Here is a 15004-nt window from a genome sequence, read left to right on the forward strand (position 1 = left end):
TTTTTGGGCATGTTTCATCCTTTCATTTAAGCAAGTAGGAGACACACCTACTTGTCACCTAGCAGCTTGCGCTGTCTCGCAAAAATGCATATATCTCTCTACTCCGATGTTGTATTGACAAAAGATTTAGTGCGTTAGAATAGACTCATAGAGATTCAATTCTATGGGTGGAACACCCCATAAATCTAAGTATATTAGGAGAAAAACGCATTTACATTTGACCAAAATTTTCAGGAAAACTTATGAACGTAACTTGTGGTGACTTTCATCGACTTTTGTTCCACAACTCGCTTAACTTCAAATATAACACATGACTATCTTACGACTAACATAACTAATAACATAACCCCATTATCATGTTAAGCACCCTAGTTTCACCCAAAAAGTACATGTTATAATATTCCCAACTTGTCGACTTTCGACGAAATATTGTTTTTTTCAATTCCTTAGCTTCTAAACCTTCCAAATCTATTTGTACTTGTTGTTCATGATCTTCAATATATGTAACATCCGAGGTAACATGATAACTTACTTTATTTACTTCCAAAGATGGTCTCATTTTTGGTCTTACATCAATTGACTTACGACGTACTTTTACGTGCGAAAACATGGGGTGTAACAACTCCTAGACCTCCTACTACTGTTTTTACACTAGTGACAACTCCTTTATATGTTTAGTATGAATTTCTTTCTTCTCCATCACCCGTCAAAAGACTTTTTGAGATACTCTATCATATGATTTTTCTAGGTCAATAAACAAAATATGCAAAATTCTCTCCCTTCGTGGTAAATCTCTATCAATCTTTTTAGCAAGAATATAGCCTTAGTTGCATATCTACCGAAAAGGTCTCTATAACATAAAAACAATGCTAGTTTAGTGCGGGCGCTATTATTGTAACATGTTAAAGAAATTTTGCTTATCCTCCATTGAATTAAGGGAAATTTTCATAAAACATTATCTTTTATTAGTAATTAGCCATCTATAGATACCATTTGCTATATTGCGAATTATAGATATCTTTTATGTGGTAATAAGATGTATTTGATATATTTAAGCTATTGTATTCATGAATACAGTAGCAAAAATAGGCGTGAATCAGGGAAGTCCAACTAATCAGTTGTTGTATTCGAGTGTATTCGACTGTATTCATGGAGTGAACAGCTAGACAGATTATTGTATTCGATTGTATTCACGGCGTGAAATAGGGGATTACACTGTTTTTAAAACGGAAAGTGAATCAATTAACATAAGACTCTTAATATAACTCAAAACTCAATTATAACACACAAATTTTGTATTTTCAGTTATAAAAAGAATCTCAACCAAAAAATACCCCAAAAACATAGCAATATTCAGAGAAATTATATAATACATGTGAATACATAAATTATATTAATTAAAAAAAACTTAAGAATACATTCATGGAATATAGCGAGACAGTGAATATAATAAAATACATAGAATACAGCGGGGTATATTGAAATACAATGAGAAAAAAAGATAGTGAATACAATGAAATACATGGAATACAACGAGACACATTGAATTACAATGAAAAAGAAGACAATTAATACAATGAAATACATGAAAATACATTGAAATATATTAACAGAAAATCAAGTTGCTCAGCCCCAAACTCCATCGTCTTTGTTCAAGAACAAACCAACCGGATTATATGTGTTGCTGTTCAAGAATCAATTTAATGTCGGCGGTTGCTGTTGTTGGTGAGAATCTTGAACATAGCAATCTTCAAGAATTAGTGCATCTATTATAATGGGATGGGGGCTTTGCACAAGAATTAATTTTGACCGATAATTAATATATCTACAAATCAAGGAAAGAAGGGACAGAGAAAGGGAGGGAGGAGAAAATCAATTTTATTGGCATAAAGATTGTTGGTGAGAATCTTGAATATAGCAAACTTCAAAATGACGCAGGTTTCCTTGATTTGTAGATAACAGTAGTGAAGCAAGCCCAAGTTGAACACGAGTCCCTTGAGGCATGAAACGACGTCGGAATTAACTGTTACAAAATGACAGCGACCTCCGGCAGCCGGTCTTTGAGATCTCCATTCACGTGTATGATCTTCTTTGTATTTGCGTTCTTGATAATTGAATTGAAAACACAGAAATACGAGAAGAGAAAGAGGCAAAAGTACCGTATTTGATTAATGGTAGGTGATGTGGGTGAGAGGAATTTTGAGATTGAGCATCGTGTTTTCAGGTAATGGGGGAAGAGAATGGGATGTATCAAAGTAGAGAGAGAAAGAAAATAGTGTAACTGATTAACGTACACTACTAGAAAATAAGCCTATTGGAACGGATGTTTTAGCAACGGTGACATAACCGTTGCAATAGACAATCTACTGCAACGGTTGTTACCGTTGCATAAGATATTCCACCCTATTGAAACACTTCTAAGAGTAAACCGTTGCATTAGGATAATAACCGTTGCCAAAGATAAATCTACGGCAACGGTTAGTTCTAAACGATTCATCAATAGCAACGGTTATATAAAAAATTAGGCTATTGCAGCGGTTGCACTTTCCCACCAAATTTGATTTACCTTTTTCTTTTATTCAACCCTAGATCTTTTTTTATTCTCCAATTTGCCTCTTAAACATCAGAACATATCCGCCCCTTTTCCTTTTTTTCGATCCTCCTTCTCCGACGGTTTTCTACAGTCTTCTCCGTCTCCCTCCTTTTCTCGCAGATCCAGTTGTATTTTCTTAGATTCTTTCGCAATTTTGTATAAGACAATTATTTTCGCTGTCTTCTTTTCCTCCTATTATGGATTTCGCTATTCCTGGGTTCTTTTATGGATGTTGTGGGTTACTGACTTCAATTTGTTTATACTTGTGCGTATTTTTTCTTTTATTCCCTCCATAGCTCTTAATCACAGCAGGAGGGAAATTTAAGTCTTACCCTCCATTTAGTTTGATTTTCAGGTAATGAATTTCTCCTGCTGGTACCATCCGAAGTAAGCTCGATTTTGGGGAAAAAGTAACTTATCTATTGAAGTTTCAATTTTGAGAAAGGTAACAATTTGAGATTTTTCTGAAATATTTTTATTCTCATTCTTTCGCTCAAATATTTTGTTATTTTAATTTTTTGGGGTTTTCATGTGGTAATTAATTCTTGGTTTTTAATTGTAGTTTATCTGATAGTGTTGGTGATTATTATCCTCCAGTTCCCTACTTCGTCTTCTTGACTATCCGAACCAAGTAAACGCCCAGAGTGATTTGTCCAGGGTGCAATCAGGTTTGGAGTTTTCAAACCGCTGATTGGCAATTTTGAGGTACAATCCTTTTAAGTATAGTAATGGGTGAAAGTTTACATTGGCTAATACTGAGAAGTATTTTGGAGTTACCTTTTGTAGTCATAAATTATGTGAATTTAGGTAGATAAATACTACGTGCAAGCTATAAATGTGTTAATGCCACCAAATTGGACAATATCAGAAGCTTTGCGAATAAAATTCCTCGAAAGTTCTGTTCAAGGCCCTGATGCAGTAGAAGCCATGAACTATTTTTAATATATGCAGTCAACCAATATATTTTTCATCCCCTTATTTCTGAATTAAGTTCTGTTGTATTGAAGTATGGTCTTGGAATATTGTTTATTTCTCATGAATTTGATTTGAAGTTCGGGATTATACTTACAAGAACACTTGTTGCCACTGGTTAAGGATTAGCCCATTGCTTATGAGATATTCAGAAATTTGAAGAATAATGTTGATTTACTGCTATTTTGGATATATTTATTTATTGGTGTTATGATTATGTGGATGCTCTTTATTTTGTTCCATGAGAAAGATTTCAAGGATTAAATGATTTTCTTGGCTATAATTTTAACGTTTGGCCTGAAAATATTCCTTTTATTAGTAGCATGTCCAATTTGCTATTTTTCTAATCGTCCATAGGCCTTATATACTATGTTCAACCTTAAATAAATATGACTTCGTAAGGGCTTAATAGATATTGATGAATTTAAAAAGCACAATCCTGTTGTAATATTAAATAGTGAGATTCTCTTGTCGTGCATGCTAAAGCACCAGTTTGCAAATAAAGATTTAATCGTCCTTCATATTGATGTTTAGTTTTATGTGAAATAAATTTCGAGTAGATTTTCTCGGTTCTTTGTGATACTTATTTTGAGATTGAAGACAAGGATTATATTTAGTATCAACTTAGAAAATTTTGAGATTACATTTTATTGTCTTACTACAACACCGTGTTCCTTTCTTTTTTTCTTTTTCTTTTAAGGATAAAGTAAATGTTATCTTTTTGTATTTTAACTTGCTGGATCTGCCACAAATTTTTCCTGGCGATACTCCTGTGGATCATGCTGCCCTCAGGCGGGTTCTCATTGACTATTCTTTTTGATATTCTGATGTTGGCTACAGCCAGGCAGATTTATCCTTCTCGGTTTTAACTAAGGTAGATTCCTTTATAATCTTACCTCTTTTGTGTAGACATCTTCATACAGCTATGCTTTATACTCTTAATAGAAATTTAGTTAACATATTAATTTTTCTTTCTGCAGTACATCCTATCTCCAATTTCTTATCATGTCATTCGTTCTGTAGAGGATTTTATTGCTAAATATCCATTGAATGTTATTGAAGATTCTCAATAAAATTTTCAGTTTTCCTATGTCTAGGGGCGTTCCAGATTGGAAAGTAGTTCCGATGCCATAATTTGAGGGCCAATTAGGGAGTTTGGTCGAGGAATGCTAAATGTGCTATGTTATAGCGTGTAAGCAGTTCACTCCCTTGACATCACCAGATATATAACTTCAACGCTCAATGCTGTGGTAAGTTTTTCTACTTGGATTTTGTTTTCTGTTGGTGACTTAGTGCTACTGTAAGTTTTTTCCCTGCTTGAAAATCTGTTGTTCTTGATCGTGGAGATCAAAAAAATTAATTGCATTGCTTGAAACACTTTAGGCCAAAGCTTTCACATATTCACTTTTACTTAGTTGGAAAGACAACAATATCATGATTCAAAATACTATCTCTTTTGCTTAATTTTCTCTGGTAACACTCGAAATGCATAATAAAATCATTACATTTTTGGCATAATACATTTGCTATTTTTCCGTATAATACTTCTCTGAGAAGATAGCTAATTCCTTTTGGCGTCAATGTTATGTGATTGATTTAACTTCAACTTTCACCCTTTACTAAAAAATATTTGCAGTGATAAAACTTGCGATGCATAATAATGAAGAAAATTTATATTTGTTTTTATAAAAGTTTATTCACGTATTGACATTCTTCTATTAGCATAACATAGGAATACAAAATATAATAGAAAGACGGTTCTTAAATATACGTCGAGTACGAATGTAATACTTTTGCACATAAAAAGAAGGAAAAGAGAGAACTGGATTCAAAGGTAGAATTTGTATGCCCTTGAAGTAGTTCAATTCACACTAAAAGTCATTAAGTGGATTGTATTGTCAATGAGGCTTTAAATAACCTAAAGAATCCCAGCTTCGTGATGAGTCAATCTTGAAAATCATCCTTCTGCTCTTTTGTAGTGGCTCTTTTATATGTAAACCAGCTCAGGCCCTAAAGAGAATGTTGATACATGATTGCGATGTTTTTGCCATTTATCAGCAAGTCCAACTCCTAGCCATGAAGAAAAGCTTGTGCATTAAGTAAACTTTGTTCTGGACATCCAGAGGTGTTCTAAAGGCAATTGTTGTTGAACTTTGCCTCCATCGCCTTCTTCACCCAGGAACAAATTGTTATTATTTGATTTTAGCAGTTATGCAAAATTGACACTTCCTATTTTGCTGTTACATCAACTAATGCTGGTACCAGACATAATAAAAATGTCAAGTTTTATTCTCAGCCAATGCCAAGAAATACTGCATTTCCTGAGGCTCCTGCTATTGGGAAACTTCCCAGCTATTCAGACTTTCCATCAATGAATCCCAAGAGTATTAAGCAAAGGGATCCAAGGTTCAACTCTTTCAAAACATGGTCTGGTAAACTTGAGAGCCAATTAACAAATTTGCGTGGAAAGAACCTGGAAGCACAGCAAGAGTCGACTACTGCAGAGAGAGAAAATATCCCTATACATCGATACTTTGATGCGTTGGAGGGACCAGAATTGGACACTCTACGGGTAGGCTTTTCTCCTTGGTTTCACCCACCCATTTTAGTGGTCCGCTGAAATTTGCTTCAGATGTAGATATCTTTAAAGATTACTAGCATGTGAGATCATGAATGTATCAATGCATTTGCAGTTTTGATCTTTTATGTAACCACTGCTAAAGAAAATGAAAAAAAATGAAAACCATTTTGAGGGTCTGTTACATGCCGTATTGATTTTGTGCACCCGTTAGTACATAACGTTCATCACTTGGTTGAATGAATGCAACCTGCATTGGTATTAAAGGATCAGCTTATCCCGGCTATAAGTAATTTATTTTGTCATGGTATGTTTCTTCATCTGAAGTAATGTTGGACTTTTAAGCCATTGGGCTTTAAAGTATAAAAGTGTGAATTGGAAATGGAGGGAAATAAAATGGAGGGAAAAATGAAAATTTGAAGAAGTGAGCTTATGTCTTGCACTTTGTCCCTCATTGGTGAGGGACAACTACATTTGTGTGCTTATATATAGAATCACTTCTTAAAGCTCTTAAAAGGAGTTGAAGAGAATGAACCCTCGCGCCGTCGTCGTCGCTCGACTCGGCTTTGGATTTGGATTTGTCAATCGATCGATAAGATTATTTTTTGGACAAAATTTATTTAATTAATTATTTAATAATTAATTAAATGCCAGATCAATGCTAAAGATTCAGAAATATAGTCTGGCCGTGGTCCTGGCGTAACCGCGGTAGGACCGCGCCAGAACCCTTCTATAGGTTCAGAGAGCCACTTTGGCCGCGGTCCTAGCGTAACCGCGGTAGGACCGCGGCAGGCGGCGAAATTTCTGAACAGGCACCTTTCCAGAACAGATATCACACCTCTTCCAATAATTGCCTATAAATTCGGAGGCATGGTTTCGTTTTTAAGACACCAAAAACATTACAGAACTTCCTTCTTTCTGAAAATACTGCATTCTAATTTGCAGTCTCTCTCTCTCGAATTCGTAAGTGTGATTTTGCTCCGCTCTTTAAGTTCGTTGGTATCCTGCAGTTTGTATTGCCAGTGTTGCAGGAAGGTTTATTCCGTTTTATCCTGGGAGGATTTAATCCATTACCTTGGCAACGTGTGAGGGGGTTAAAATTCCTTAAGGACGCACAAACAAATTGTGGACTCGGAATATTTCTGAATCTTTAGTGTTTTTCCAGTTTCTTTTATTCTTCTAACAGTTTTCTGATTTTGTATTTTAATACAGTAGCGCTCACAAGCTTAAGGAATTCTATTACTAACGTTTCTGTGTTGAAATATATATTAAAAACCTGTTATCTATATTTTGTGTATTGTTCTGGAGACTAAAGCCTTCAAGCTTTCTACTCCAATAATTGTTCTGTCCGGTTTAAAGAATATCAAAACTTTACCGGAATAATAAACGTACGGGTTTGAAGTATATAAAAACTTCACCATTGTTACGTGTTGTATGTTTGGTTTGGTATTCAGTTTGAAGATATCAAAACTTCACTGATTGAATAAATTTCTGTCCTGTTTCCAACTCTATAGGAAAAATGACGAATGAGAACCAAACTAATGGAAATGTTGCGGGAACGGGTGCTACTGTGACGAGTGTTGCTTCCTCGTCAAGCCGTTCAACTCCTGCTCATGCTATGGCACCAGCAGAAAAACCCGAAAAGTTTTCCGGTATCGACTTCAAACGTTGGCAAATGAAGATGCTCTTCTATCTTACTACGTTGAGTTTGCAGCGATTCATCAAGGAGGATCCTCCGGTGCTGGCAGAAACACTCCAGATGACGAACGATTAGTTGTAGCTGAAGCATGGAAACATTCTGATTTCTTGTGCAAAAGCTACATTTTGAGTTGTTTGGAAGATAGCCTGTACAATGTCTATTGTGTCATGGAAACTTCAAAAGCGTTATGGAATGCGCTTGAGAAAAAGTACAAAACGGAGGATGCCGGACTTAAGAAGTTCGTGGCTGCAAGGTTTTTGGATTTCAAGATGATTGACACTAGGTCGGTCATAACTCAAGTCCAAGAATTACAAGTTATTGTGCATGACCTCCTTGCTGAAGGTATGACCCGAATCAATAATTTTATTAATAAGATTCATCTTATTATTAATTATGTATTTATTATTGAAGGTATGGTCATAAATGAGGCCTTTCAAGTCGCCGCTTTCATTGAGAAATTACTTTCGTTGTGGAAAGATTTTAAGAACTATCTAAAACACAAGCGGAAGGAGATGACACTTGAAGACTTGATTGTGCGTTTGAGGATAGAAGAAGACAACAAAAATGCTGAAAAGAAGTCACGTGGGAACTCGACAATAATAAGGGCTAACATTGTTGAGGAGGCGCCACAAAACAAGAAGAGAAAGAAGGCTTCTGGACCAAAGAATTACCCAAGCAAGAAAAAGTTCAAGGGTAATTGCCACAACTGTGGAAAATCTGGGCATAAGGCCGTGGATTGTCGTGCACCAAAGAATGATAAGAAGAAGAAGAATCAAGCTAACATGGTTGAAAATGCTGAAGAAATGGAGGACTTGTGTGCCATGTTGTCTGAATGCAACTTGGTAGGAAATCCTAAAGAATGGTGGATAGATTCTGGAGCCACCCGCCATGTTTGTGCTAACAAGGAGTTATTTTCTTCTTATGCCCCCGCAGGACCCGACGAGACAATTTTCATGGGAAATTCGTCTACAGCCAAAATTGAAGGAGTTGGCAAGATTGCGTTGAAGATGACGTCGGGAAAAATAGTGACTCTAAACCAAGTTCTCCATGTTCCAGAAATTCGCAAGAATCTTGTGTCTACCTCACTTCTTGTCAAGAATGGATTCAAATGTATTTTTGTTTCCAATAGTGTTGTACTAAGTAAGAATGATATGTATGTAGGAAAAGGTTACCTGAATGAGGGCCTTTTTAAGCTAAATGTAATAGCAGTTCCTATCAATAAAGTTAATGCTTCTTCTTACTTACTTGAGTCAAACACTTTATGGCATTCACGCTTAGGTCACGTCAACTTCAAAACATTGCGAAAAATGATAAATTTAGAAGTATTGCCAAAATTTGATTGCATTAATTCCAAATGTCAAATATGTGTGGAATCAAAGTATGCTAAGCATCCTTATAAGTCCGTTGAAAGGAATTCAAGTCCTTTAGACTTAATTCACACAGATATTTGCGACATGAAGTCAACACCATCTCGCGGTGGGAAAAAGTATTTTATTACTTTTATTGACGATAGCACGAGATATTGCTATGTTTATTTACTTAATAGTAAAGATGAGGCAATTGATGCTTTCAAGCAATACAAGAGTGAAGTTGAAACACAACTAAACAAAAAGATCAAAATGATAAGAAGTGATAGGGGTGGCGAATATGAATCTCCTTTTGAAGAAGTATGTTTGGAAAATGGCATTATTCACCAAACAACTGCCCCTTACTCTCCACAATCTAATGGAATTGCGGAGAGAAAGAATCGAACGTTGAAAGAGATGATGAATGCGTTGTTGATAAGTTCTGGTTTACCACAGAACTTGTGGGGGGAAGCTATACTTACAGCTAACCGAATAATCAACCGTGTACCTCATAGTAAAACACAGTCCATTCCCTATGAAAAATGGAAAGGAAGGAAGCCCAGCTTGAAATACTTCAAAGTGTGGGGGTGTTTAGCTAAGGTACAAGTTCCTAAACCTAAAAGGGTTAAGATAGGTCCAAAAACGGTTGATTGTGTATTTATTGGATATGTAACCAATAGCAAGGCATATCGTTTTCTGGTTCATAAGTCAGAAAATCCTGAGATTCACGTTAATACGATAATAGAATCAGATAATGCTGAATTCTTTGAAACTATTTATCCGTATAAAAAGGAAAGTGAAGTGACCTACCAAAAGTCAAAACGACCTCGGGAGGAAATAACAGATGGTATGCCTAATGAGGAAAATCCGAGAAGAAGTAAACGTCAACGGACATCTACTTCATTCGGTCCAGATTTTCTGACTTTCCTGCTAGAAAATGAGCCTCGTACCTTCAAGGAAGCAATGTCTTCCTCAGAAGCACAATATTGGAAAGAAGCTGTCAATAGTGAAATAGAATCCATATTGAGCAACCATACCTGGGAATTGGTTGATCTTCCTCCAGGTAACAAAACATTGGGTTCTAAATGGATTTTCAAGAAGAAAATGAAAGACGATGGTACTATTGACAAATACAAGGCAAGACTTGTTGTCAAAGGATTTAGACAGCGAGAAGGTCTTGACTATTTTGACACATACTCGCCGGTAACAAGAATTACATCCATTCGGATGCTAATAGCGTTAGCCGCCTTGTATGATCTTCAAATCCATCAAATGGATGTAAAAACAGCCTTCTTAAATGGTGATTTAGAGGAAGAAATTTACATGGACCAACCTGAAGGGTTTGTGGTTCCGGGAAAAGAAAAGAAGGTGTGTCGACTTGTTAAGTCTCTTTATGGACTAAAACAAGCACCCAAGCAATGGCATGCGAAATTTGACCAAACAATGTTGTCAAATGGCTTTAAGATTAATGAATGTGATAAATGTGTTTACATTAAGAACGTTCCAAATCATATAGTCATTGTTTGCTTATATGTTGATGATATGCTAATAATGAGCAAAGACATTGCCGACATTCAAGCTACTAAGCGTATGCTTGCTAGTAAGTTTGATATGAAAGACTTAGGAGTTGCCGATGTAATTCTAGGAATTAAAATCCAGAGGACTCCTCAGGGTCTAGCTTTGTCTCAATCACATTACGTGAAAATGGTACTTGAAAAATTCAAACACTTGGAATTTAGAAGTGCAAGAACTCCAATTGACTTAAATCATCATCTCATAAAGAATAAAGGTGAAAATACGTCTCAATTGGAGTATGCTCGTGTGTTGGGAAGCTTAATGTACATCATGAACTGTACACGACCTGATATAGCTTGTGCAATAAGTAAACTTAGTCGATTCACAAGTAATCCCAACAAACATCACTGGGTAGCAATGAAACGAGTTCTGGGATATTTGGAATATACCCAAGACTACGCTTTGCACTACAATAAATATCATGCGGTTATCGAAGGATATAGTGATGCAAATTGGATAACCGGCTCAACAGAAACAAAGTCCACAAGTGGATATGTTTTTACTGTTGGTGGAGGAGCAGTATCTTCGAAGTCTTCCAAACAAACGTGCATCGCTCGCTCTACAATGGAATCAGAGTTTATAGCTTTGGATAAAGCCGGTGAAGAAGCTGAATGGCTTCGAAATTTCTTAGAAGACATTCCGTTCTGGCCAAAACCTTTGGCTCCTATTTGCATACATTGCGATAGTGAGGCTGCAATAGGACGGGCAGGGAGCGTTATGTATAACGAAAAGTCTCGTCATATACGACGAAGACACAACACCGTTAGACAACTACTTTCTAGTGGAATTATCACTATTGATTATGTAAGATCAAAGGATAATGTGGCGGATCCGCTTACAAAAGGCTTAACTAGAGAGGGAGTTGAGAAATCATCTAAGGGAATGGGACTATGGCCGAGGACAAGTCAACATGGTGGTAACTCTACCTAGAATTTTGGATGTTCCGAGATCTAGGTTCAAGGAGCTCAAACAAAGTTGTGATTGACCGGTTCAACATTGTCAAAGTAAAATCTTTGGTTCATTCTCGTGATGAAGACAATGTTCAGTAACAAGGATAGAACTTTACACGTTCTTTAATGATTACCTAAGTTTGATATGGTATTTATCAAATAGTATCAATCTAGAGGATTACACGTTTAGGAATCACCTATGTAAGTGTGAAGTGGAAGCCGCTTCAATGAGAATTCTGTAAGGCCAATTCTCTACGCACTTATGAAACTAGGCGGTGTTCATGGCTGAAACGAACACAACAATGAGAACTAAAAGACGGTTAAAGGTTGGTTGTGTGACATATGGTTGTCTAGGTACACACTAAAGTTCGACGGTTCAAAGATATCAAATCTACCGATTGACCGAGTATATCCGACATATGTTCACTACGGAAAGTTCAAAGAGAAACCTACTTATCCAGATGCGATTAATCCTTGCAAATCACACAGCTTTCATCTATGATCTTTCTTGATACAACCATTCCCATTCATGTGGGGGATTGTTGGACTTTTAAGCCATTGGGCTTTAAACTATAAAAGTGTGAATTGAAAATGGAGGGAAATAAAATGGAGGGAAAAATGAAAATTTGAAGAAGTGAGCTTATGTCTTGCACTTTGTCCCTCATTGGTGAGGGACAACTACATTTGTGTGCTTATATATAGAATCACTTCTTAAAGCTCTTAAAAGGAGTTGAAGAGAATGAACCCTCGCGCCGTCGTCGTCGCTCGGCTCGGCTTCGGCTTTGGCTTTGGATTTGGATTTGGATTTGTCAAATGATCGATCGATAAGATTATTTTTTGGACAAAATTTATTTAATTAATTATTTAATAATTAATTAAATGCCAGATCAATGCTGAAAATTCAGAAATATAGTCTGGCCGCGGTCCTGGCGTAACCGCGGTAGGACCACGCCAGAACCCTTCTACAGGTTCAGAGAGCCACTTTGGCCGCGGTCCTAGCGTAACCGCGGTAGGACCGCGGCAGGCGGCGAAATTTCTGAACAGGCACCTTTCCAGAACAGATATCACACCTCTTCCAATAATTGCCTATAAATTCAGAGGCATGGCTTCGTTTTTAAGACACCAAAAATATTACAGAACTTCCTTCTTTTCTGAAAATACTGCATTCTAATTCGCAGTCTCTCTCTCTCGAATTCGTAAGTGTGATTTTGCTCCGCTCTTTAAGTTCGTTGGTATCCTGCAGTTTGTATTGCCACTGTTGCAGGAAAGTTTATTCCGTTTTATCCTGGGAGGATTTAATCCATTACCTTGGCAACGTGTGAGGGGGTTAAAATTCCTTAAGGATGCACAAGCAAATTGTGGACTCGGAATATTTCTGAATCTTTACTGTTTTTTCAGTTTCTTTTATTCTTCTAACAGTTTTCTGATTTTGTATTTGAACACAGTAGCGCTCACAAGTAAGAGCAAATCCATATATCTCTATGTCTTTTTTGGTTTTAAAGCCAAGAAGTTACATGCCTAAAATCGAATTTGAGTTCATATTGCTTAAAAGATACTAAATTTTGTTGCACTGATGCTTTTGAGATACACATTTTTGCACTTCTACACATGAGATGTCTTTTCTTTCTTTCCGTTTTAGTATGAAAACACAAATATTCTTAATCGAGATGGTAATGTTGGTAACACATGTTTCTTTCCTGTACAGGCTTCTGAGCAAAGTATGTTGTGATATGAAATCGGGAATTAGCTAGTGGTCACAAAACCAAATTTGTGCAAACTGACTTCTTTTCCTTTTAAATCCTATAATGGGATTAATTTGATATCTTGTTCTGTTTTAGTAGCTTGCATGTACATTTAATGTCCAAATTTGGGTCTAGGTAATGTGTTTCTGTAGAAGAGCTTGGCTCATGACTAGCATCTTGTATGTCCATTATTTTCTTTTTCTCTTTTGATCAATTTATTTAGTCTAGGAAGTCCAAATGAAAGGTAATGACTTTATTTATCCTCTTTTGTAGGTGGAGTAGATCAAGAAATAGAAGATGAAGGCAATGAAGATGTGGACCTTACTTAAAATGANCTAAGGGAATGGGACTATGGCCGAGGACAAGTCAACATGGCGGTAACTCTACCTAGAATTTTGGATGTTCCGAGATCTAGGTTCAAGGAGCTCAAACAAAGTTGTGATTGACCGGTTCAACATTGTCAAAGTAAAATCTTTGGTCCATTCTCGTGATGAAGACAATGTTCAGTAACAAGGATAGAAATTTACACGTTCTTTAATGATTACCTAAGTTTGATATGGTATTTATCAAATAGTGTCAATCTATAGGATTACACGTTTAGGAATCACCTATGTAAGTGTGAAGTGGAAGCCGCTTCAATGAGAATTCTGTAAGGCCAATTCTCTACGCACTTATGAAACCAGGCGGTGTTCATGGCTGAAACGAACACAACAATGAGAACTAAAAGACGGTTAAGGGTTGGTTGTGTGACATATGGTTGTCTAGGTATACACTAAAGTTCGACGGTTCAAAGATATCAAATCTACCGATTGACCGAGTATATCCGACATATGTTCACTACGGAAAGTTCAAAGGGAAACCTACTTATCCAGATGCAATTAATCCTTACTTGCAAATCACACAGCTTTCATCTATGATCTTTCTTGATACAACCATTCCCATTCATGTGGGGGATTGTTGGACTTTTAAGCCATTGAGCTTTAAAGTATAAAAGTGTGAATTGGAAATGGAGGGAAATAAAATGGAGGGAAAAATGAAAATTTGAAGAAGTGAGCTTATGTCTTGCACTTTGTCCCTCATTGGTGAGGGACAACTACATTTGTGTGCTTATATATAGAATCACTTCTTAAAGCTCTTAAAAGGAGTTGAAGAGAATGAACCCTCGCGCCGTCGTCGTCGCTCGCTCGGCTCGGCTTCGGCTTTGGATTTGGATTTGGATTTGGAAAATGATCGATCGATAAGATTATTTTTTGGACAAAATTTATTTAATTAATTATTTAATAATTCATTAAATGCCAGATCAATGCTGAAGATTCAGAAATATAGTCTGGCCGCGGTCCTGGCGTAACCGCGGTAGGACCGCGCCAGAACCCTTCCACAGGTTCAGAGAGCCACTTTGGCCGCGGTCCTAGCGTAACCGCGGTAGGACCGCGGCAGGCGGTGAAATTTCTGAACAGGCACCTTTCCAGAACAGACATCACACCTCTTCCAATAATTGCCTATAAATTCAGAGGCATGGCTTTGTTTTTAACACACCAAAAACATTACA

The 15004-nt window shown here is 36.6% G+C and overlaps 1 long non-coding RNA gene across 10 annotated transcripts; it reads left to right on the forward strand.

Moving 5' to 3' along the window:
- The first annotated feature begins 2601 nt into the window (after positions 1-2601).
- LOC109208576 lies at positions 2602-13789 on the forward strand. Of its 10 annotated transcripts, none has more exons than XR_002065198.1 (6): positions 2602-3038; positions 3156-3298; positions 4358-4439; positions 4663-4815; positions 5545-6137; positions 13729-13789. It is a non-coding gene; the product is annotated as an uncharacterized LOC109208576 (long non-coding RNA). The 10 variants fall into 10 exon arrangements; XR_002065206.1 differs by having other exon boundaries at positions 4406-4439; XR_002065200.1 differs by having other exon boundaries at positions 2602-2858; positions 2937-3038; positions 3156-4439.
- Positions 13790-15004: the final 1215 nt, after the last annotated feature.

Source organism: Nicotiana attenuata, unplaced genomic scaffold, assembly GCF_001879085.1.
Source record: "Nicotiana attenuata strain UT unplaced genomic scaffold, NIATTr2, whole genome shotgun sequence".
Taxonomy (NCBI): Eukaryota; Viridiplantae; Streptophyta; class Magnoliopsida; order Solanales; family Solanaceae; genus Nicotiana; species Nicotiana attenuata.